The following is a 24,552-nucleotide window of genomic DNA, read 5'->3' as shown; positions in this document are numbered from 1 at the left end:
CTTGCCACTTGAGGAAAACTTTTCACTAAATATGTCCTTTTGCAAAGAGATTGGACTCATTGAATTATTGATCACTAAAAATGCAATTGGAAAAACAATCTATAGTAAATTCCTACGATTGTGCTGAAAAGTTTCCACTTTTAAATGAGTCTGTCTTTGTAAGGATAATAGATTTAAATCTGTACTGTGTCATGAGTGATATTGAGATGTGTCTTAGTTAAAATAACAAAATATTCACATTTTGCTAACATTTCTTAAATGATGGTGTGTATACTAAATGAACAGTTGATATTTTCTACCAAAATGTGAAATGATTTCATACTGTTAAATTTGAAAAATTAATTTTAATAATATAAAAATGCAATTAATATAAATAATAATAAAGTAAAATACAATTTTTACAACTTTCAAATTTGTAGAAAATTTCATATAAAATATGTTTTATACAAATATGAAACTACAAGATACTTTAAATACATACAAATATTTAGTAATGTAAGTTATGCACCCAATATATAAAAGCATTACAGAAAATATTTAAATGCCCCTATTTCTAATCCAGTTTAACAAAACATTTGAATAACTAAACTTGGTAAGACATATATAAATTGTGTAGACTGAAGTAAAGTAAAAACATTGCTATAAATTTTGATGATAAAGAATGATCAAATGAATAAGTCCATTCAGCTTTCTAAATGGACAATAATAGTAAAAGCTGGAATTTATGTATTGTGTGTGTGTGCTCAGTTGGATCACAACCCATGGACTGTGAACCACCAGGCTCCTCTGTTCATGAGATTCTCCAGGCAAGAATCGGTAGCTCTTGGTAGTACTGGAGTGGGTAGCCATTTGTCCTCCAGAGGATCATCTTGACCCAGGGATCAAACCCACATCTGCATATACTGCATTGCAGGAGGATTCTTTACTGTTGAGCCATCAGGGAATCCCCTTATATATTTATAATTTGTACTAATTTTTATTCAATAACTTTTCTCAAGCAGGTACCTATACATTCATTTAGTTCTTAGATAAAAACTATCATTTTATAAAGAAAAAAATCGAATTTTTAACTAAATGTTATTACTAGATAAAAAAAGGACTATAGAGTCTATTTATTAACACATTTTATTAATAAAAATGTTTTAAAAATTATACTATAGAATAATCTATTTAAAATGTCATATAATTCCATTAAATATATGTTAAATGAATAAGATCTGTTTTCTTAAATAGGGAATAGAATATTTCACAATGATGGAGTAACATACTGTGATCTATTGAAGCTGACATTCACAAAAACCATTACAATACCATTTACCCCATCTCATACTATTCATTATTTCCCTGTGCTCCCATAAGCCCCAGTCTGATTTCCCATGTCATATGTGCAATATCCTTTTAGTCATCATATGAAATGCATATTTGATTGATTGGCAGAGGATGCAATTGAGCTGCCACTCAAATGCTCTCCATTTAGAAAACAGGGAAAAGAATAATTTGAAAAATTGGAAAGCTAAAATGCAAGACTTAAGAAAGCCTAATATATTTCAGTACCTCTTAGGAAATAAGAATTCAGCTTAGGTATTTACCAGTAATATATTTTTGCAATAATCTCATATACTCATAATGTGGTGATTATTAAATGATCTAATCATGCTCTTCCAGAATATATTCTATTTAAAAAGTGAAGATCTATGCTAGGGGTGCAACTTTACTCATGATGTTACCAACTTCAAGTTACATATCAAATATCTTTTGTGATTTTAAAACTGAGTTCATTGTCAATTGAATATTTATTTATTTGTAAAACCCCATATAGTATAAAAGAGAAAGAAAGAAACTGTATATTTTGAATTAACTACACTGGACATAAATTTAGAGCCAAGTATTGGGCTCCCCTAGTGGATCAGATTGTAAAGCGTCTACCTGCAATGCGGGAGACCTGGGTTAGATTCCTGGGTCAGGAAGATTCTTCTGGAGAAGGAATGGCAACCCACTCCAGTATTCTTGCCTGGAAAATTCCATGGATGGAGGAGCCTGGTAGACTACCGTCCACAGGATAGCAAAGAGTCAGACACAAATGAGCAACTTCACACACACACAAATTATTTACAAATGCTTGTCTCCATTTATCCAGGTTATCTCATAGAAAGGATGAGGTTTAAGGCATGAGAGATCTCTTTTTGAATTACAAATAAGTTTTAGAGAGTCTCCAAAGTATGATACAGTATTCAGTTTTAGTAAAATTAAGTAAAGATATGTATCAAAAGATGGAGAAGCTTTATACAGTCAGCAAAAACAAGACCAGGAGCTGACTGTGGCTCAGACCATGAACTCCTTAGTGCCAAATTCAGACTTAAATTGAAGAAAGTAGGGAAAACCACTAGACCATTCAGGTATGACCTAAATCAAATCCCTTATGATTATACAGTGGAAGTGAGAAATAGATTTAAGGGCCTAGATCTGATAGATAGAGTGCCTGATGAACTATGGAATGAGGTACATGACATTGTACACGAGACAGGGATCAAGACCATTCTCATAGAAAAGAAATGCAAAAAAGCAAAATGGCTGTCTGGGGAGGCCTTACAAATAGCTGTGAAAAGAAGAGAAGTGAAAAGCAAAGGAGAAAAGGAAAGATATAAGCATCTGAATGCAGAGTTCCAAAGAATAGCAAGAAGAGATAAGAAAGCCTTCTTCAGCGATCAATGCAAAGAAATAGAGGAAAACAACAAAATGGGAAAGACTAGGGATCTCTTCAAGAAAATCAGAGATACCAAAGGAACATTTCATGCAAAGATGAGCTCAATAAAGGACAGAAATGGTATGGACCTAACAGAAGCAGAAGATATTAAGAAGAGATGGCAAGAATACACAGAACTGTACAAAAAAGATCTTCACGTCCCAGATAATCACGATGGTGTGATCACTGACCTAGAGCCACACATCCTAGAATGTGAAGTCAAGTGGGCCTTAGAAAGCATCACTATGAACAAAGCTAGTGGAGGTGATAGAATTCCAGTTGAGCTATTCCAAATCCTGAAAGATGATGCTGTGAAAGTGCTGCACTCAGTATGCCAGCAAATTTGGGAAACTCAGCAGTGGCCACAGGACTGGAAGAGGTCAGTTTTCATTCCAATCCCAAAGAAAGGCAATGCCAAAGAAGGCTCAAACTACCGCACAATTGTACTCATCTCACACTCTAGTAAAGTAATGCTCAAAATTCTCCAAGCCAGACTTCAGCAATATGTGAACAGTGAACTTCCTGATGTTCAAGCTGGTTTTAGAAAAGGCGGAGGAACCAGAGATCAAATTGCCAACATCCGCTGGATCATGGAAAAAGCAAGAGAGTTCCAGAAAAACATATATTTCTGCTTTATTGACTATGCCAAAGCCTTTGACTGTGTGGATCACAATAAACTGTGGCAAATTCTGAAAGAGATGGGAATACCAGACCACCTGATCTGCCTCTTGAGAAATTTGTATGCAGGTCAGGAAGCAACAGTTAGAACTGGACATGGAACAACAGACTGGTTCCAAATAGGAAAAGGAGTTCGTCAAGGCTGTATATTGTCACCTTGTTTATTTAACTTATATGCAGTGTACATCATGAGAAACGCTGGGCTGGGAGAAACACAAGTTGGAATCAAGATTGCCGGGAGAAATATCAATAATCTCAGATATGCAGATGGCACCACCTTTATGGCAGAAAGTGAAGAGGAACTCAAAAGCCTCTTGATGAAAGTGAAAGTGAAGAGTGAAAAAGTTGGCTTAAATCTCACCATTCAGAAAATGAAGATCATGGCATCCGGTCCCACCACTTCATGGGAAATAGATGGGGAAACAGTGGAAACAGTGTCAGACTTTATTTTTCTGGGCTCCAAAATCACGGCAGATGGTGACTGCAGCCATGAAATTAAAAGACGCTTACTCCTTGGAAGGAAAGTTATGACCAACCTAGATAGCATATTCAAAAGCAGAGACATTACTTTGCCAACAAAGGTCCATCTAGTCAAGGCTATGGTTTTTCCTGTGGTCATGTATGGATGTGAGAGTTGGACTGTGAATAAGGCTGAGCACTGAAGAATTGATGCTTTTGAACTGTGGTGTTGGAGAAGACTATTGAGAGTCCCTTCAACTGCAAGGAGATCCAACCAGTCCATTCTGAAGGAATCAGCCCTGGGATTTCTTTGGAAGGAATGATACTAAAGCTGAAACTCCACTACTTTGGGCACCTTATGCGAAGAGTTGATTCATTGAAAAAGACTCTGATGTTGTGAGGGATTGGGGGCAGGAGGAGAAGGGGATGACAGAGGATGAGATGGCTGGATGGCATCACTGACTGGATGGATGTGAGTCTGAGTGAACTCCGGGAGTTGGTGATGGACAGGGAGGCCTGGTGTGCTGCAATTCATGGGATCGCAAAGAGTCGGACACAACTGAGCAACTGATCTGATCTGATCTGATCTGATGTATCAAAAGCAATAGAAAAGTGTACAACTGCAATAGTTAGTAAAACATCAATAAAAGAATGCAATTGAAAGATTAGGCCTCTTCAACAAACAGAACTACCTCTTAAAAATGAAGAAAGACATGAAATTAGTGTAGAAATGTATGAAATTGAAAAATCATTGGATTTGGCAGATAGAACTGTAATGAAAATTGTCTTAGCTCAGGCTACTATACAAAATACCACAAACTAGATGGCTTAAACAATAAACATTTCTCACAGTTCCATAGCCGGGAAGTCCAAGATCAAAGAACAAGCAGATTTGGTTCTTGGTGAGAATCTTTTCCTGGCTTTCAGACAGCCGCATTCTCATTCAGCTCTCAAATGGCAGAGGGGGAAAGAGAAGGGAGAAAGAGAGAAACAACGGGTAGAAAGAGCTCTGATCTCTCTTCTTCTTACAAGGACACTTATCCCATAGTAAGATTCCTAATCGCATGACGTCATGTAAACCTATTTAATTCCAATGTTCCCACATCCAAACACCATTACACTGGGAGTTAGTACTTCAACACAGGAATTTGGGGGAGGCCAGGGTAGTCATTCAGTCCCTGAAAAATAGAATAGTACATTACACACCACAAATTTTCTGGTGGATGTTCTGATGAGTAAATTCTTGTCCATATTCAAAAAATATACTGGGAGCATGAGATAAACTCTACCCCTGTTGCAGGATTTGAACCTGGAGAATGGAGGTTGTGAATCAAGAAATGCCCTGATCTGTAGAAGCTAGGCATAATGCTCAGGGAACAGCCAGAAGAAAATGGGGATCTTGGTCCTGTAACTACAAGAGAATAAAATCTGCTGACAACTTTATTGTGTAAGGACGAGGATTCTTTCTTAGAAAATCTGGAAAGAAAGAAGACTGCAGGAACTTTTATTTTAGTGCAGTGAGACCCTGGTCAGAACATCCAGAAAAATCTAGAGAATCATGAGATAGAAATGTGTGCCAGTTTAAACCACTGTATCATGGTGAAAGGTGGTACAGTGGTAAAGAAAACCCACCTGCCAATGCAGGAAACACAAAAAATGCAGGTTTGATCCCTGCGTTAGTAAGATCCCGTGGAATAGTTGTTGGCAGCCCACTCCAGTATTCTTGCCTGGAAAATACCATAGTCAGAGAAGCTTGGTGGGCTACCGTCCATAGGGTTGCAAAGAGTTGGACAGGACTGAGCAACTGAGCACACTAGAAAACTAATATACATAATTACAGAGGAAATACAATATATAAGATGCTTAACAAAATATGCTAGTATTCTTTATGTTTAAAAATATTCAATTTGTAAAATAAATACAGGCTCTTATAGAGAAATAAATCAGATGAAAAATACATGAGAATTTACATTCATAATTTTTGTGATTTTATTCATTTTATCTTGAGATAATTTCAAGTATACCCTACATTAACAAATTATGCAAGAGTGGTTATGATCCACCATTCCATGTTGCTATGGCTTAAATATTGTAATACAGTTGACCCACAAAGAACATGAGTTTGAACTGCATAATTATGCTTACATGTGAGTATTTTTCAATAAATACTTAGTACAGTACTACGTGATCTGGAGTTGGTTGAATCTGAACGTTCAGAACCTTGAGTACAGAGAACCACATTGCATGAAGGTCAGTAAACTTACCTTCTAAGTTGTTCAAGGGTCAATTTTATTTCCTCATAATTGAAATAAGAAAGTTTTTCAGTCATATTTGAAGTATTCAAACTAATTCTCCTCCTTTATTTCCCTACATTTATTGCATTCTGAATATGATGTTTCGGAGAATGCACCCCACTCCAGTACTGTTGCCTGGAAAATCCCATGGATGGAGGAGCCTGGTAGGCTGCAGTCCATGGGGTTGCTAAGAGTCGGACACGACTGAGCGACTTCACTTTCACTTTTCATTTTCATGCATTGGAGAAGGAAATGGCAACCCACTCCAGTGTTCTTGCATGGAGAATCCCAGGGACGGGGGAGCCTGGTGGGCTGCCGTCTATGGGGTTGCACAGAGTTGGACACAACTGAAGTGACTTAGCAGCAGCAGAATATGATGTTTACTTTTTTAATGTATATGTTAACATTTAGCTAAATGTTAGCTAAATATATATTTATAAGTCAGAAATAATATCACATTTTAGTAAATGTACTCTCTTCACTCATCACTATGTAATTTGATAGAATACATGTTAGTAGATATGCTTCAATTTATGTTGATTTACAGTTGACAATGCAGCCATACCATTTTCTACTGATGGGCGTTTAGAGTGTCTCAATATGTTTTGGTAATTGAAAATAATGCTGTAATAAATATTCACCATTGGGCCTTTCACTTTGGACATATACAGAAGATTGTATTTATGCATGTAACAGCTCATGGAAAAATCCAAATGAATTTTTTGTCCAACCCAATGTAAATAAAGGAGTAAAATTGTAAACCAAATGATAAGCATATGTTCATATTTACTAGGTATTAGCAAATTGTTTTTCCAAGAGTCTTTATTATATATCCCACCAGCAAGTAGGACAATTCTTATTTTTTTAATCTGTCATCATTTATTTTACTATTTACCTTAAAGTCTTCTGTGTTTGAAAATATATATTAGTAGATTTTTCATTTATCTGAAATCAAGTGAGGTGGATTTTTAATTTTATTTTATCATTTCATTCATTTTCTACACACTGTCAGTTAATAACTTCTCTTCATTCTTTATAAGATGTCCCCCCCAACACACACCCTTTATTGATAGATGGATGATGAGAGAGAGAGAGAGATTCTGGATACTTATGCTTTCTATTTATATGAGCTACAATTATCATCTGTAGATACATTTTATTGAGCTTTATCAGCAATATATTTTGTTGGACATCTGTTTTGAATAAAAGCAAGTCAGTGCATCTATTATTTGTTTTGTTTTGTGAACTTTATTTATGGAGGAGAAATGCAGGATGTTGAAATGAAAGTGGATTGCTAGCCTGCTAGTTAGGAGGATAGGAGACAGGCTTGAGAAAGGCAATTTCTTCCAGACTGCAACACAAGACATGTTTCTTGGCCACATGAGACCACATGAGGAACTGAGATAGGAAGCTGGAGTTGATGCCTCTTAAAGAAGGCACTTGTGACCGTCATTGATTACAACAAGGAAACCCTAAGTTAAGATCACACTGGTATGGCTTTTCTGAAGAACGTATAGAAAACACCCCCACAAAAGAAAGAAATTAAGATTTGAAATATGCCATAATTAGAAACCACAAGTGAAGAGTCAATTATCTCTGTCCATGTGTCCTATACCATACCTCACTCTGTCCTCCTCTCCCAAATGTGTTGAAGCCCAAAACTGCTAGAACATAGGATGACCTTAAGTGAGGAAAAAAGAAAAGTCCAAACATGTTCTTGTTCTCATTGTGATTTTTCTGGTTCAGGATAGCCTTGAATTTCACTTAAACAAGTTTACATTTTTCACATTTTCCTGGACTGATTTTATGATTTGAACAAAAGACTATTTGTTGTGTTCTGTTTACTGGCAAAAACATGTGTTTCATCCTGGGTGAGAAAAACAAGAGAGAGTAAGTGGCAGGATAGTTTTGGCAAAGAATAAAGTTGTTTTTTGCTGGCACCCTATGTAGTTCAGTTCATTCAATAAACTGATCTATATGCATGAGCCAGGAAGGCCACACACAGTGCCATGGTCTTTTTGTTTCAACAGAAGTTTACCAACATGCTTAATGAAGTTCTTTTAACTCTCCCAGAATGGAATTTCCTTAAGGAATGAAGGGGTTATTTGAAGACATCTTAAAGCATTTGTGTCCTGCTACTTAAAACATTTGCTTTTGAAAATACTTTCAAAATATTTCTATTCCTCAGAATGGAACTTAGCATGAAATGTATGAAAAATGAGATTTTTGCATTTGCCATGCCATATTTGAAGTTGTCTAGTTAATTCTTGCCTGGGAGTAATGAACAAAATAATTTGATATTTATAGAATTTTGTTCACATTGCCACTTTCCACTGAAAATATAGTAAGTGTACTAATATCAGGCTTTCCTACACTGAATTAATTTTAAAAGTGATCAATATGATGGGCGATGACTTTGCATCATTTTTTTTCCCCATGAATATTCACAGTATCTTGGACCTCCAAAAGAATTTAGATGGTCCTCAAATGTCCTAATAATTACTTTCAGAGCCTACAAAAGGTTTCTCTGAGTCAAACTGTGTGTGTGTTCTTATTTGCGTCTGATTTTTTGCGACCCTATGGACTGTAGCCCACCAGGCTCCTGTGTCCATGGGATTCTCCAGGCAAGAATACTGGAGTGGGTTGCCATGCCTTCCTCAAGGGGATTTTCCATACCCAGGGATTGAACCTATGTCTTTTGTGATTCCAGCATTACAGACAGATTCTCTACCACTGAGCGACCAGGGAAGTCCCAATTGCATACTTGTATGCTTGCAATAGTGAGAAAAAAATTCCGCAATTCTTTTAAAACACTAAAATATGTCTAATTTGACCCAATTTAATATTGGCTTCCTCCAAGGAATAAATTCTACAGTGTATACTTTAACTTTTGGTACAAATTCACACACACACACATATATGTGTGTGTGTGTGTGTATATATATATATATATATATTTAAATATATATTTTAAAGTCTGGTAAATAGTGACCTTAAAAAAAGAATATTTATTGTTTCTTTAAACATAAATCTGGAACAATTTCCTTTTTTTCCCCTTTGGATATTGATTATTTTTTCAATATAACTTTATAGTCATAAGATATTTTCCTGTGCTTTAGGTGTCTCACTCATATCACAGACAGGGAGAAAGAGGTGACTGCAGGAAGAGCGCATTTTCTGCCAACTCTGTCCTCTTAAATCTAGCTAAAACCTCTTCCAAACTCTTCCATGATATTAAGACCTAATGGTCTGTTTCAAAGCAAGAGATTGAAGGAATGGGAAAGGAAAAAGTATTGAGATAAAGAAAATATGTGTGTCTGTGTGCACGATTAAGATACAGAAAGAAAAAAAAATGTATTTTGATTCATGCAGTTATTTAAATAATTCTACTTTAATGTTTACTCTGACCAGTACCTTCCCTTGGCAAAACTCTATTAGCCTTTTCCCTGTTTTATTTTGTACTCCAAGGCCAAATTTGCTTGTTATTTTACGTGTTTCTTGACTTCCTACTTTTGCATTCCAGTCACCTATAATGAAAAGGACATTTTTTTTGATTGTTAATTCTAGAAGGTCTAGTAGGTCTTCATAGAACCGTTCAACGTCAGCTTCTTCAGCATTAATGGTGGGGGCATAGACTCGGATTACGGTGATATTCAAAGGTTTGCCTTGCAAATAAACAGAAATCATTCTATCATTTTTGAGATTGCATTCAAGTACTGCATTTTGGACTCTTTTGTTGACCATGATGGCTACTCCATTTCTTCTAAGGGATTCTTGCCCACAGTAGTATACATAATGGTCATCTGAGTTAAATTCACCCATTCCAGTCCATTTTAGTTCTCTGATTCCTAGAATGTCAACATTTACTCTTGCCATCTCCTGTTTGACCACTTCCAATTTGCCTTGATTCATGGACCTAACATTCCAAGTTCCTATGCAATATTGCTCTTTACAACACTGGACCTTGCTTCTATCACCAGTCACATTCACAACTGGGTGTTGTTTTTGCTTTGGCTCTGTCTCTTCATTCTTTCAGGAGTTATTTTTCCACTGATCTCCAGTAGCATCAGTATCCTATCATTTTGCCTTTTCATACTGCTCATGGGGTTGTCAAGGCAAGAATACTGAAGTGATTTGCCATTCCCTTCTCCAGTGGAGCATATTTTGTCAGAACTCTCCACCATGACCAGTCCATCTTGGGTGACCCTACACCAACTATGGCTCATAGTTTCACTGAGTTAGACAAGGCTGCAGTCCATGTGATCAGATTGATTAGTTTTCTGTGATTGTGGTTTTCAGACTGTCTGCCCTCTGATGGACAAGGATAAGAGGCTTATGGAAAATCCTTGATGGGATAGACTGACTGAAAGGGAAACTGAAAGGGTCTTATTCTGATGGGTGGGGGCATGCTCAGTAAATCTTTAATCAAATTTTGTGTTGATGGGTGGAGCTGTGTTCCCTCCCTGCTATTTACCTGGGGCCAAACTATGGTGGACCACATTCTGTCAGACCTCTCCACCATGACCCGCACATCTTGGGTGGCCCCACAGGTCATGGCTTAGTTTCATTGAGTTAGACAAGGCTGTGGTCCTAGTGTGATTAGATTGACTATAGTTTTCTGTGATTACGGTTTCAGTGTGTCTGCCCTCTGATGCCCTCTTGCAACACCTACCGTCTTACTTGGGTTTCTCTTACCTTGGACGTGGGGTATCTCTTCACAGGTGCTCCAGCAAAACACAGCCGCGGCTCCTTACCTTAGGCGAGGGGTATCTCCTCACCACTGCCCCTCCTGAGCTTGAACCTGGTGTAGCTCCTCTAGGCCCTCCTGCGCCCGTGCAGCCACGGCTCCTTGGACGTGAGGTTGCTCCTTCCGGCCGCCGCCCCTGACCTTGGATGTGGGGTATCTCCTCTCGGCTGCTCCTGTGCTGTCCCAGCCTGGCACTCCACGGCTGCCCCTGACCTTGGACACAGGGTAGCTCCTCTTGGCTGCCGCCCCTAGGCATGGGGTCCTCCCGGCTTCTGCCCCTGACTTTGGACGTGGGGTAGCTCCTCTCGGCCGCACTTGTGGTCCACTGGAGAAGGGAATGGCAAACCACTTCAGTATTCTTGCCTTGAGAATCCCATGAACAGTATGAAAAGGCAAAATGATAGGATACTAAAACAGGAACTCCCCAGGTCAGTAGATCAGTGGAGAAATAACTCCAGAAAGATTGAAGGAATGGAGCCAAAGGAAAAACAATACCCAGTTGAGGATGTGACTGGTGATAGATGCAAGGTCTGATGCTGTAAAGAGCAATATTGCATAGGAAACTCGAATGTTAGGTCCATGAATCAAGGCAAATTGGAAGTGGTCAAACAGGAGATGGCAAGAGAGAATGTTGATATTCTAGGAATCAGCGAACTGAAATGGACTGGAATGGGAGAATTTAGTTCAGATGACCATTATATCTACTACTGTGGGCAGGAATCCCTTAGAAGAAATGGAGTAGCCATCATGGTCAACAAAAGAGTCTGAAATGCAGTACTTGAATGCAATCTCAAAAATGATAGAATGATCTCTGTTCGTTTCCAAAGCAAACCATTCAATATCACAGTAATCCAAGTCTATGCCCCAACAAGTAACGCTGAAGAAGCTGAAGTTGAACGGTTCTGTGAAGACCTACAAGACCTTTTATACCTAAGGCCAAAAAAAAAAAAAAAAAAAAAAGTCCTTTTCATTATAGGTGACTGGAATGCAAAAATAGGAAGTCAAGAAACACCTGGAGTAACAGGCAAATTTGGCCTTGGAATACAGAATGAAGCAAGGCAAAAGCTAATAGAGTTTTGCCAAGAGAACGCACTGGTCATAGCAAACACCCTCTTCCAACAACACAAGAGAAGACGTTACACATGAACATCACCAAATGGTCAACACCGAAATCAGATTGATTATATTCTTCGCAGCCAAAGGTGGAGAAGCTCTATACAGTCAGAAAAAACAAGACCAGGAGCTGACTGTGGCTCAGATCATGAACTCCATATTACCAAATTCAGACTTAAATTGAAGAAAGTAGGAAAAACCACTAGACAATTCAGGTATGATCTAAATCAAATCCCTTTTGATTATACAGTGGAAGTGAGAAATAGATTTAAGGGCCTAGATCTGATAGATAGAGTGCCTGATGAACTATGGACTGAGGTTCATGACATTGTACAGGAGACAGGGATCAAGATCATCCCCATGGAAAAGAAATGCAAAAAAGCAAAATGGCTGTCTAGGGCGGCCTTACAAATAGCTGTGAAAAGAAGAGAAGCGAAAAGCAAAGGAGAAAAGGAAAGATATAAGCATCTGAATGCAGAGTTCCAAAGAATAGCAAGGAGGGATAAGAAAGCCTTCCTCAGAGATCAATGCAAAGAAATAGAGGAAAACAACACAATGGGAAAGACTAGAGATCTCTTCAAGAAAATTAGAGATACCAAGGGAACATTTCATGCAAAGATGGGCTTCTTAAAGGACTGAAATGGTATGGACCTAACAGAAGCAGAAGATATTAAGAAGAGGTGGCCAGAATACACAGAAAAACTATACAAAGAAGATCTTCATGACCATGATAATCACGATGGTGTGATCTCTCACCTAGAGCCAGACATCCTGGAATGTGAAGTCAAGTGGGCCTTAGAAAGCATCACTGTGAACAAAGCTAGTGGATGTGATGGAATTTCAGTTGAGCTCTTTCAAATCCTGAAAGATGATGCTGTGAAAGAGCTGCACTCAATATGCCAGCAAATTTGGAAAACTGAGCAGTGGCCACAGGACTGGAAAAGGGCAGTTTTCATTCCAATCCCAAAGAAAGGCAATGCCAAAGAATGCTCAAACTACTGCACAATTGCACTCATCTCACACGCTAGTAAAGTAATGCTCAAAATTCTCCAAGCAAGGCTTCAGCAATACATGAACCGTGAACTTCCTGATGTTCAAGCTGGTTTTAGAAAAGGCAGAGGAACCAGAGATCAAATTGCCAACATCTGCTGGATCATCAAAAAAAACAAGAGAGTTCCAGAAATACATCTATTTCTGCTTTATTGACTATGCCAAAGCCTTTGACTGTGTGGATCACAATAGACTGTGGAAAATTCTGAAAGAGATAGGAATACCAGCCCACCTGACCTGCCTCTTGAGATACCTATATGCAGGTCGGGAAGCAACAGTTAGAACTGGACATGGACCAACAGACTGGCTCCAAATAGAAAAAGGAGTACATCAATGCTGTATATTGTCACCCTGCTTATTTAACTTCTATGCAGAGTACATCATGAGAAACGCTGGACTGGAAGAAGCACAATCTGGAATCAAGATTGCTGGGAGAAATCTCAATAACCTCAGATATGCAGATAACACCACTCTTATGGCATAAAATGAAGAGGCACTAAAAAGCCTCTTGATGAAAGTGAAATAGGAAAGTGGAAAATTTGGCTTAAAGCTCAACATTCAGAAAACGAAGATCATGGCATCTGGTCCCATCACTTCATGGGAAATAGATGGGGAAACAGTGGAAACAGTGGCAGACCTTATTTTTTGAGGCTCCAAAATTACTGCAGATGGTGACTGCAGCTATGAAATTAAAAGACGCTTACTCCTTGAAAGAAAAGTTATGACCAACGTAGATAGCATATTGAAAAGCAGAGACATTACTTTGCCAACAAAGGTCCGTCTAGTCAAGGCTATGGTTTTTCCAGTGGTCATGTATGGATGTGAGAGTTGGACTGTGAAGAAAGCTGAGCGCCAAAGAATTGATGCTTTTTGGCTCTAGTGTGGAAGAAGGCTCCTGAGAGTCCCTTGGACAGCAAGGAGATCCAACCAGTCCATTCTGAAGGATTTCAGCCCTGGGATTTCTTTGGAAGGAATGATGCTTAAGCTGAAACTCCAGTACTTTGGCCACCTCATGCAAAGAGTTGACTCATTGGAAAAGACTCAGATGCTGGGAGGGATTGGGGGCAGGAGGAGAAGGGGACAGCAGAGGATGAGATGGCTGGATAGCATCGCCTACTGGATGGACGTGAGTTTGAGTGAACTCCGGAAGTTGGTGATGGACAGGGAGGCCTGGCGTGCTGCGATTCATGGGGTCGCAAAGAGTTGGACACAACTGAGCGACTGAACTGAACTGAACTGAAATTATGGTGGAAACAATGGAGAAAATGGTGACCTCACACAAAAGATTCCATGCATGTATTGCTACGCTCAGTGTCCCCCACCCTGCAGCAGGCCACCACTGACACACAACTCTGCTCAAGAATGTATGGGTCCTAGCAAGAGACTAGTTCTCCACAAGATAAGATACTGGTGCAGGTTTGGGTGCACTGAATATCCTTGCCTGGATAATCCTGTATTCTTGCCTTGAGAAACCTATGGATGGAGGAGCCTAATGTCTATGGAACGCAAAGAGTTGGACATGACTGAGCTACTGAACTGAACTGAGGATGCATAATCTGTGGATATGTAGGGCCTACTATAACCTGCTTTGTGGATGACAGTAGCCTTTTAGCCAGGACCCCTCCCATTTTCTGAAACCCTTAAATCATCCCTCTTTCGTATGACATCTAGCAGGTACAAACAATGAAGAGTTGTCACTTTGGTTAACAGACGTTTGCCCAAAATGTTCAACTGCATCCTCTACCCTGGTACTTGAACTGGCAAAAGAGGTTTTCCAGTTTATCTCTCAGGGTGCTCAGTTAGGAACTGGTAAACACAATCGATTTGGTGTGCCTGCCATCTGCACTGAGAAACTCTTGTTTACACTGCTCCAGTTTCTGATCCCAGTTCTTCCTTTCAGTCCCCTGGCATTCCTTTGAGTTCCATTCTTCTTCCATAAGTCCATTTATCACCAATTACTCCCATCACTGACTGGTTTCGCTATTCATCTGGACAAACAAAACATCCTAAAATTATCCTTCATGTGCTTTTTTGCTCACCACAATTCTATTCCTGTACAAAATTAGCTTTTAAACAAATCTCTGATTTTGTATCCTCAATAGGTGATGAATTCATAAATTATCTTTTTTCCATCATTCTTTACACAACATCTAATGTAAAGAATAGCAAACTGTAGGCACTTAATACTGACAGAATAACTATATAAGAGTAAATTCTGAAAAAATATTCAATAGTGATTTTCAATTTTTCTCTTTAGTTACATTAAATTGATTTCACTTTCTATGAGAATACTAAAATCCTTTGGTAAAATTTTTAATAATATATACTTTTTTAAATTTTGGTGATATGTTGTTTGAAGTTAGAAAGTTGTATAACTTTTTTAAAAAAAGTTTTAATTGGAGGATAATTGCTTTACAATGTTGTGTTGCTTTCTGCCATACAACAATGTGAATCAGCCAAAGTATACATATGGTCCCTTCCTCTTGAAATTCCCTCTCACTCCCTACACCATCCCATTCCTCTAGGTTGTCATAGAGCACCCAGTTGAAATCTTTGTGTTATACAGCAGCTTCCCACTAGCTATCTGTTTGACATATGGTAATGTACATGAGAAACTTGTATCACTTTATATGCAGTGATAATCAGAATTTTTTCATATAGAGTCGTTCGAGTTACTGAATGAATGCTTATATGAATACAGAGTAAGTCAGTACATGCTGCTGCTGCTACTAAGTCGTTTCAGTCGTGTCCGACTCTGTGTGACCCCATAGACGGCAGCCCACCAGGCTCCCCGGTCCCTGGGATTCTTCAGGCAAGAACACTGGAGTGGGTTGCCATTTCCTTCTCCAATACATGACAGTGAAAAGTGAAAGTGAAGTCGCTCAGTCGTGTCCGACTTTTTGTGACCCCATGGACTGTAGCCTACCAGGCTCCTCCACTCATGGGATTTTCCAGGCGAGAGTACTGGAGTGGGTTGCCATTGCCTTCTCCAAATCAGTGCATCAGTTCAGTTCAGTTCAGTCGCTCAGTCGTGTCCGACTCTTTTTGACTCCATGAATCGCAGCACGCCAGGCCTCCCTGTCCATCACCAACTCCCGGAGTTCACCCAGACTCACGTCCATCGAGTCAGTGATGCCATCCAGCCATCTCATCCTCTTTCGTCCCCTTCTCCTCCTGCCCCCAATCCCTCCCAGCATCTGAGTCTTTTCCAATGAGTCAACTCTTTGCATGAGGTGGCCAAAGTACTGGAGTTTCAGCTTGAGCATCATTCCTTCCAAAGAAATCCCAGGGCTGACCTCCTTCAGAATGGACTGGTTGGATCTCCTTGCAGTCCAAGGGACTCTCAAGAGTCTTCTCCAACACCGCAGTTCAAAAGCATCAATTCTTCAGTGCTCAGCCTTCTTCACAGTCCAACTCTCACATCCATACATGACCACAGGAAAAACCACAGCCTTGACTAGATGGACCTTTGTTGGCAAAGTAATGTCTCTGCTTTTGAATATGCTATGTAGGTTGGTCATAACTTTCCTTCCAAGGAGTAAAAGTCTTGTGATTTCATGGCTGCAGTCACCATCTGCAGTGATTTTGGAGCCCGAAAAACTAAAGTCTGACACTGTTTCCACTGTCAGTGCATAGACATCCACAATACTTGAGAATAAAGTGTATGTAGGAATATGAAAATCTATTTTATTCATTTCATTTGTCATTAAAATCTTAATGAAGGATAAATATTGAGTACTCTACTGAGAAATATAATTTTAAACCTTAGAAAAAGTTGCTTTTAGTATTTTTGGTAACTTATTTGATTAATATTTTTATGTGAGTACTCACCAAAATTTTTTGAAACATAAACATAATCCATATTAAAATATGTATAAAAATTATAAAATATGAATGAATTTACTTGGAATTTTGCTTTTAAAAACTAAGGCTAGTACATCTAAGTGGATTTTTCACCCAAAATGCTTAAGAATGCAAGCATTATGTTCAATCAACAAAACAAAGATAGTCCTAAATGATACCAAATTATCAAAAATGTTTCTCAATATATGAGAAGAAATCCCTTGAATATGTTCTTAGTTTTTGATATTGCTAGTTAATTTGTAGATATGTAAAAGATTTAATTGTATTAGGAAAAATGAGTCCAAAAGAAATATAATTTTACAAATGATACTCATTAATTATATAAAGCAATCCCTTCTATTTGGAATATGAAATGATGACTATTATCATCTATTAAATTTTAGAATCTCTATGATACTGTCTTTTATTTTTATAAGAAAATTATATGTACCACCTGCAACACATATATGAAACATATACACATCCTCTCCTCTACTACTCATCTTTTCTTCTTAATTCAATGTCTACATAACAGGGCACATTGATTGAGTTTATTCCTAGGATTCCACTATGTAGTAGAGTTTTAATAGTAACTAGACTTCCCTTATTATAGGCACTCATGAATGATCTTGTGATCGGTAGTCACATGAACAGAATAGAACAATGGTTCCCAAAAGAAATAATTCGTGAAGAGAATAAAAGAAAAGATGAGACTTCCACTCTAGGAAGCTATCCAGAGAAAGAAATGGGAAGAACTTATTGCTGTCCCCTGGACAGGTTGAAGATAAATATCAAGGAAAGAAGTATTATTGTTCAGGTGGATGGAAATTATTTCTTTATACTAGGAGCCTAGAATAAAGTAACTGCTACTATATTTATATTGTTGTTTTTGCTGTTTAGTCATTCAGTCATATCACATTCTTTTGTGACCCCATGGTCTTAGGATTTCCCAAGAATGAATACTGAAGGGGGTTGCCATTCCCTCTCCAGGGGATCTTCCTGACCCAGGGATCAAACCACCTGAGCCACTGGGGAAGCAATTTTACCTTACCCATTATAATTACCTGTTTAGATATTTAATATTTTATTTATCATTTTTAACATGCAGAAATATATAATTTTCTGACTAGAGAACATATTTTGGAGCTTTTATTATTTTATAAAAATTGTATTAATAACCTATTATGTATAAATGCATATCTTTTACAATTAAAATCAGATAAATATTCACATAAAAGATATTTTAGTTGAATATGATAAATTATATCCAAAGCTTGTAGGTATAACTGAGTTCCATCCTTTAAGCAGGATTACTAGACAGTTATAGCAATATGACTATATACATTGTATGGCAGTAGAAACACATATTTGGATATGACATGTACAGATTGTAGGAGATTAAAAAAAAAAAATCCCATGTGAGTTTCAGATTCCTTTATCACTGCTCATGGCTTGCTCTGGGTTTTATTCAGTTCTGGGCTTCAAGATTCAGAGCTATTTGAGGGAAATTTTCCTGTGTAGAGCTATTCCAGGGGGTTCTTTTCTCCCTTTCATGAATAAATATGAACCAACCAGTTATAATTATTTGCAAAACTGTTCAACCTAAGCATCAAAATGAGAAACAAACATGATGAAATAGAAGCTTATGTTTTAGTGGCAACATTTCAGTATTTATCACATTTTAGGTTTTTTTTTCTTTAATTGTCATATACTCTAAATTAGCAGAAGAGTCTCTAAAGAACAGAATTACTTTTCATGCCTGACCATGGCTGCTAATAACAGCATGCACTTCACCAGTGAAGCAGATGACTCAAAGAGAATCCCATGCCACCTACTAAAATGGCACCTTTTAATGAATAAATTTGATTTCTGAGTTTGGATCCTCATAATTTCTATATAAATGGAAAGTGTAATATCTACATACAGTTTTCTCAAAAATAGTTTGACATTCTTAAATTAAACTGAATTATCACTAATGGTTAGAAAATGGTTACAGTCAGGATTTCAATTTGAGAAATATGGCTTTTTTTCTTTTGCTAGAAAAGAGCTCAACTTGGAAAATATCACTCCATTTAAAAAAAAAATGCATGCTAGTTTTGAAATAGTTTGGAGATTTTATTTTATGCTTTTTTTAATGAAAATAGAGTATATTTCTATGGGTAACAATGAATGATGGATATAATGATAAGATGAAGAATTATGATGTTAATAAATTTCAAAGAGTAAAACATAAGTTTAAGATACTGAATTTGGATCATATTTTCGAGTCTTAGAAGTTAATTTAGCTCCATTGAGAGTAATTAGAATGTGGTCCACTGGAGAAGGGAATGGCAAACCACTTCAGTATTCTTGCCTTGAGAACCCCATGAACAGTATGAAGAGGCAAAATGATAGGATACTGAAAGAGAAACTCCCCAGGTCAGTAGGTGCCCAATATGCTACTGGAGATCAGTGGAGAAATAACTCCAGAAAGAATGAAGGGATGGAGCCAAAGCAAAAAGAATACCCAGCTGTGGATGTGACTGGTGATAGAAGCAAGGTCTGATGCTGTAAAGAGCAATATTGCATAGGAACCTGGAATGCCAGGTCCATGAATCAAGGCAAATTGGAAGTGGTCAAACAAGAGATGGCAAGAGTGAATGTCGACATTCTAGGAATCAGCAAACTGAAATGGACTGGAATGGGTGAATTTAACTCAGATGACCATTATATCTACTACTGCGGGCAGGAATCCCTCAGAAGAAATGGAGTGGCCATCATGGTCAACAAAAGAGTCCGAAATGCAGTACTTGGATGCAATCTCAAAAACGACAGAATGATCTCTGTTCGTTTCCAAGGCAAACCTATATCACAGTAATCCAAGTCTGTGCCCCAACCAGTAACACTGAAGAAGCTGAAGTTGAACGGTTCTATGAAGACCTACAAGACATTTTAGAACTAACACCCAAAAAAGATGTTCCTTTCATTATAGGGAACTGGAATGCAAAAGTAGGAAGTCAAGAAACACCTGGGGTAACAGGCAAACTTGGCCTTGGAATACGGAATGAAGCAGGGCAAAAACTAATAGAGTTTGCCAAGAGAATGCACTAGTCATAACAAACACCCTTTCCAACAACACAAGAGAAGACTCTATACATGGACATCAGCAGATGGTCAACACCGAAATCAGATTGATTCTATTCTTTGCAGCCAAAGATGGAGAAGCTCTATACAGTCAGCAAAAACAAGACCAGGAGCTGACTGTAGCTCAGACCATGAACTCCTTATTGCCAAATTCAGACTTAAGTTGAAGAAAGTAGGGAAAACCACTAGACCATTCAGGTATGACCTAAATCAAATCCCTTATGATTATACAGTGGAAATGAGAAATAGATTTAAGGGCCTAGATCTGATAGATAGAGTGCCTGATGAACTATGGACTGAGGTTCATGACATTGTACAGGAGACAGGGATCAAGACCATTCCCATGGAAAAGAAATGCAAAAAAGCAAAATGGCTGTCTGGGGAGGACTTACAAATAGCTGTGAAAAGAAGAGAAGTGAAAAGCAAAGGAGAAAAGGAAAGATATAAACATCTGAATGCAGAGTTCCAAAGAATAGCAAGAAGAGATAAGAAAGCCTTCTTCAGCGATCAATGCAAAGAAATAGAGGAAAACAACAGAATGGGAAAGACTAGGGATCTCTTCAAGAAAATCAGAGATACCAAAGGAATATTTCATGCAAAGATGAGCTTGATAAAGGACAGAAATGGTATGGACGTAGCAGAAGCAGAAGATATTAAGAAGAGATGGCAAGAATACACAGAAGAACTGTACAAAAAAGATCTTCATGACCCAGATAATCACGATGGTGTGATCACTGACCTAGAGCCACACATCCTGGAATGTGAAGTCAAGTGGGCCTTAGAAAGCATCACTATGAACAAAGCTAGTGGAGGTGATGGAATTCCAGTGGAGCTATTCCAAATCCTGAAAGATGATGCTGTGAAAGTGCTGCACTCAGTATGCCAGCAAATTTGGGAAACTCATCAGTGCCCACAGGACTGGAAGAGGTCAGTTTTCATTCCAATCCCAAAGAAAGGCAATGTCAAAGAAGGCTCAAACTACCACACAATTGCACTCATCTCACACTCTAGTAAAGTAATGCTCAAAATTCTCCAAGCCAGGCTTCAGCAATATGTGAACCGTGAACTTCCTGATGTCCAAGCTGGTTTTAGAAAAGGCAGAGGAACCAGAGATCAAATTGCCAACATCCACTGGATCATAGAAAAAGCAAGAGAGTTCCAGAAAAACATCTGTTTCTGCTTTATTGACTATGCCAAAGCCTTTGACTGTGTGGATCACAATAAACTGTGGAAAATTCTTCAAGAGATGGGGATACCAGACCACCTGATCTGCCTCTTAAGAAATTTGTATGCAGGTCAGGAAACAACAGTTAGAACTGGACATGGAACACCAGACTGATTCCAAATAGGAAAAGGAGTTCGTCAACGCTGTATATTGTCACCCTGTGTATTTAACTTATATGCAGAGTACATCATGAGAAACGCTGGACTGGAAGAAACACAAACTGGAATCAAGTTTGCCAGGAGAAATATCAATAACCTCAGATATGCAGATGACACCACCCTTATGGCAGAAAGTGAAGAGGAACTCAAAAGCCTCTTGATGAAAGTGAAAGTGAAAGAGGAGAGTGAAAAAGTTGGCTTAAAGCTCAACATTCAGAAAATGAAGATCATGGCATCCGGTCCCACCACTTCATGGGAAATAGATGGGGAAACAGTGGAAACAGTGTCAGACTTTATTTTTCTGGGTTCCAAAATCACTACAGATGGTGACTGCAGCCATGAAATTAAAAGACACTTACTCCTTGGAAGGAAAGTTCTGACCAACCTAGATAGCCTGTTCAAAAGCAGAGACATTACTTTGCCAACAAAGGTCCGTCTAGTCAAGGCTATGGTTTTTCCTGTGGTCATGTATGGATGTGAGAGTTGGACTGTGAAGAAGGCTGAACACCAAAGTATTGATGCTTTTGAACTGCGGTTTTGGAGAAGACTCTTGAGAGTCCCTTGGACTGCAAGGAGATCCAACCAGTCCATTCTGAAGGAGATCAGCCCTGGGATTTCTTTGGAAGGAATGGTGCTAAAGCTGAAACTCCAGTATTTTGGCCACCTCATGCGAAGGGTTGACTCATTGGAAAAGACTCAGATGCTGGGAGGGATTGGGGGCAGGAGGAGAAGGGGACGACAGAGAATGAAATGGCTGGATGGCATCACTGACTCAATGGCCATGAGTCTGGGTGAACTCTGGGAGTTGGTGATGGACAGGGAGGCCTGGCGTGCTGCGATTCATGGGGTCGCAAAGAGTCAGACACGACTGAGCAACTGATCTGATCTGATCTGATCTTAAACTTATATGTTCCTTGATTTTATTATTCTAACATCATAATAGGTTTAGGCATATTGTTATTAGTATGGTCTCTGAAAGCATCTAGTTGAGTATAAATTCCAGCTACTCACAGAAAACATGTGTTGTGACATTAAGGTGAAATATCATTGAAACACAGTTTTTCTCATCTGAAAAATGGTGATGAGTGGAACTAAAGTGAAGATTAAAGACAGCAATGCATATAAGCATAACATCTTTGAAATAAGTATTAGTTTAGAAAAGGGTTAAATAAAATAATCTTAGGAAAATATTGAAGTGGCTAGGTGGGAAAGAATCTGCTTGCAATGCAGATGTTGGCAGGATATGCAGGCTCAATTCTTGGTTGGAGAAGATCCCCCCAGGGGAGTAAAGGGCAACCCACACCAGTATTCTTGCCTAAAACAATCCCAATCCATTGTGTTGCAAAAGAGTCAGACATGACTGGGGACTAAATAACAATGAAATGATTTTTTATTAGTAGCTTTTACAAACTCTCAAAAATAAAGTGCCAAAGTGAAAAGTTTAAAAATAAAATTAAAAAAAAAAAAGAGACAAAGTGAATGAAATATAACTCTATACTTCTTAATCTTTGAAAGATTCTTTGAGTCTTACTTTTGGAAAAATTATTATGGAGCTAGATTGCAAAAGCAAATAATGTAAGAAATATTCAGAGACAATGCTGATATTTTAATAATCATTACACTTAGAAACTAGAATTTAAATGATTTATTTTGGCATAAAAAATATAGGCTATTTGGGAGGAGAAATAGTTTCGTGCTATTATAAATCATTGGTAAAGAATCTGCCTGCAATGACGGAGACTGAAGTTCCAACCCTGGGTCAGGAAGATCTCCTGGAGAAAGAAAATGCAACCCACTCCAGTATTCTTGCCTGGACAGAGGAGCCTGGCAGGCTGCTTCATGGGGTCTCAAGAGTCACACATGACTTAGAGACTAAAGCACCAAACCACCAGCATAAATCATATTTTTTGCTCTTTGGGGGATCAAGATTTATATCTCAACTTCTCTGACACTTTTTAAAATTGTACTTCAGAATCACAAATTTTAAGAACCTCCCAAAATAGATCAGAAAAATTTTGTTCTTTATCTTCCTTTTACTTTTTTATTTAGTATCTCCCTCACTTCCAAATATGCTCACCTATGATATTAATTTTCTATTTATATTCTTATAAAATTGATTCTTCTGTGCTTTACCTTAGGTAGGTTTTTAAAGTTAATAAATAGTGATTGCATGATTCAGTTTAGGGAAATATCAACAACTACATGGTTTTAAGAGATCCATAAATAAAGTGGTATCATGAAATGTAAATTTCAAAGGAGAAAACTGAAGCACAAACATCAAATATTCTCTCTTTTCTTATATGTCAAAAAATTGTCAGAAGTATTCTTATAAGTATTGTATAAGCTAGTATGTTTCATATTTTTTAATTTATTTATTTAATTGAAGGATAATTGCTTTACAGAATTTTGTTGTTTTCTGTCAAACTTCAACATGAATCAGCCATAGGTAGACATATTTGACCCATTAGTTTCTTATGTCATTCCTCTGCATTTGTTCCAGCAGCAGCATCTTTAAACCTTCATTGTTGTTCAGTCACTCAGTTGTGTCCAACTCTTTGCGACCCCATGGACTGCAGCATGCCAGGGTTCCCTGTCCTTCACCATCTCCCGGAGATTGCTCAAGCTCATGACCATTGGGTCAAACATATCATTTATAAGTTCCAGACCTTTAGCAACTACTGTATGTTGAATTATATGATATATTCTGAGTTCCTTTTTCAACATGGTGGTCATTTATCCTGAGATGATTGTCACTGTCCTGTTTGTGTATAAGTACACTCTCCTGGAAACTATGACAACCTCTTACTTAAAGGTTCCATTTTTATTTTGCAGAGGTAGTGTTAAAATGAGGTCATTCCTAAAAAGAATATATTTGAAATCAATGTGTGTGTGTGTATGTGTTAATGTCTGAATATGTCCTTATTATTTTCTTTCCTAAAAAGTTGATATTAGTGGCATATAAATCTATGTTATAAATTGTTATAGTGTTATTTTTAATTCTAATAATTTTAAAGAACTTTTAAGATTTGAGATTTCATAAAAATCCTGGGCAGCAGCTTGAAGGCACTATTTTTCTAACTATTCAAGTTTTTCTTATATGGTAAATTTTCCTTTACTAT

Source organism: Bubalus kerabau, chromosome 12 (genome assembly GCF_029407905.1).
Source record: "Bubalus kerabau isolate K-KA32 ecotype Philippines breed swamp buffalo chromosome 12, PCC_UOA_SB_1v2, whole genome shotgun sequence".
In the NCBI taxonomy this organism is placed as follows: domain Eukaryota; kingdom Metazoa; phylum Chordata; class Mammalia; order Artiodactyla; family Bovidae; genus Bubalus; species Bubalus kerabau.
This window is presented reverse-complemented; position numbering follows the sequence as displayed.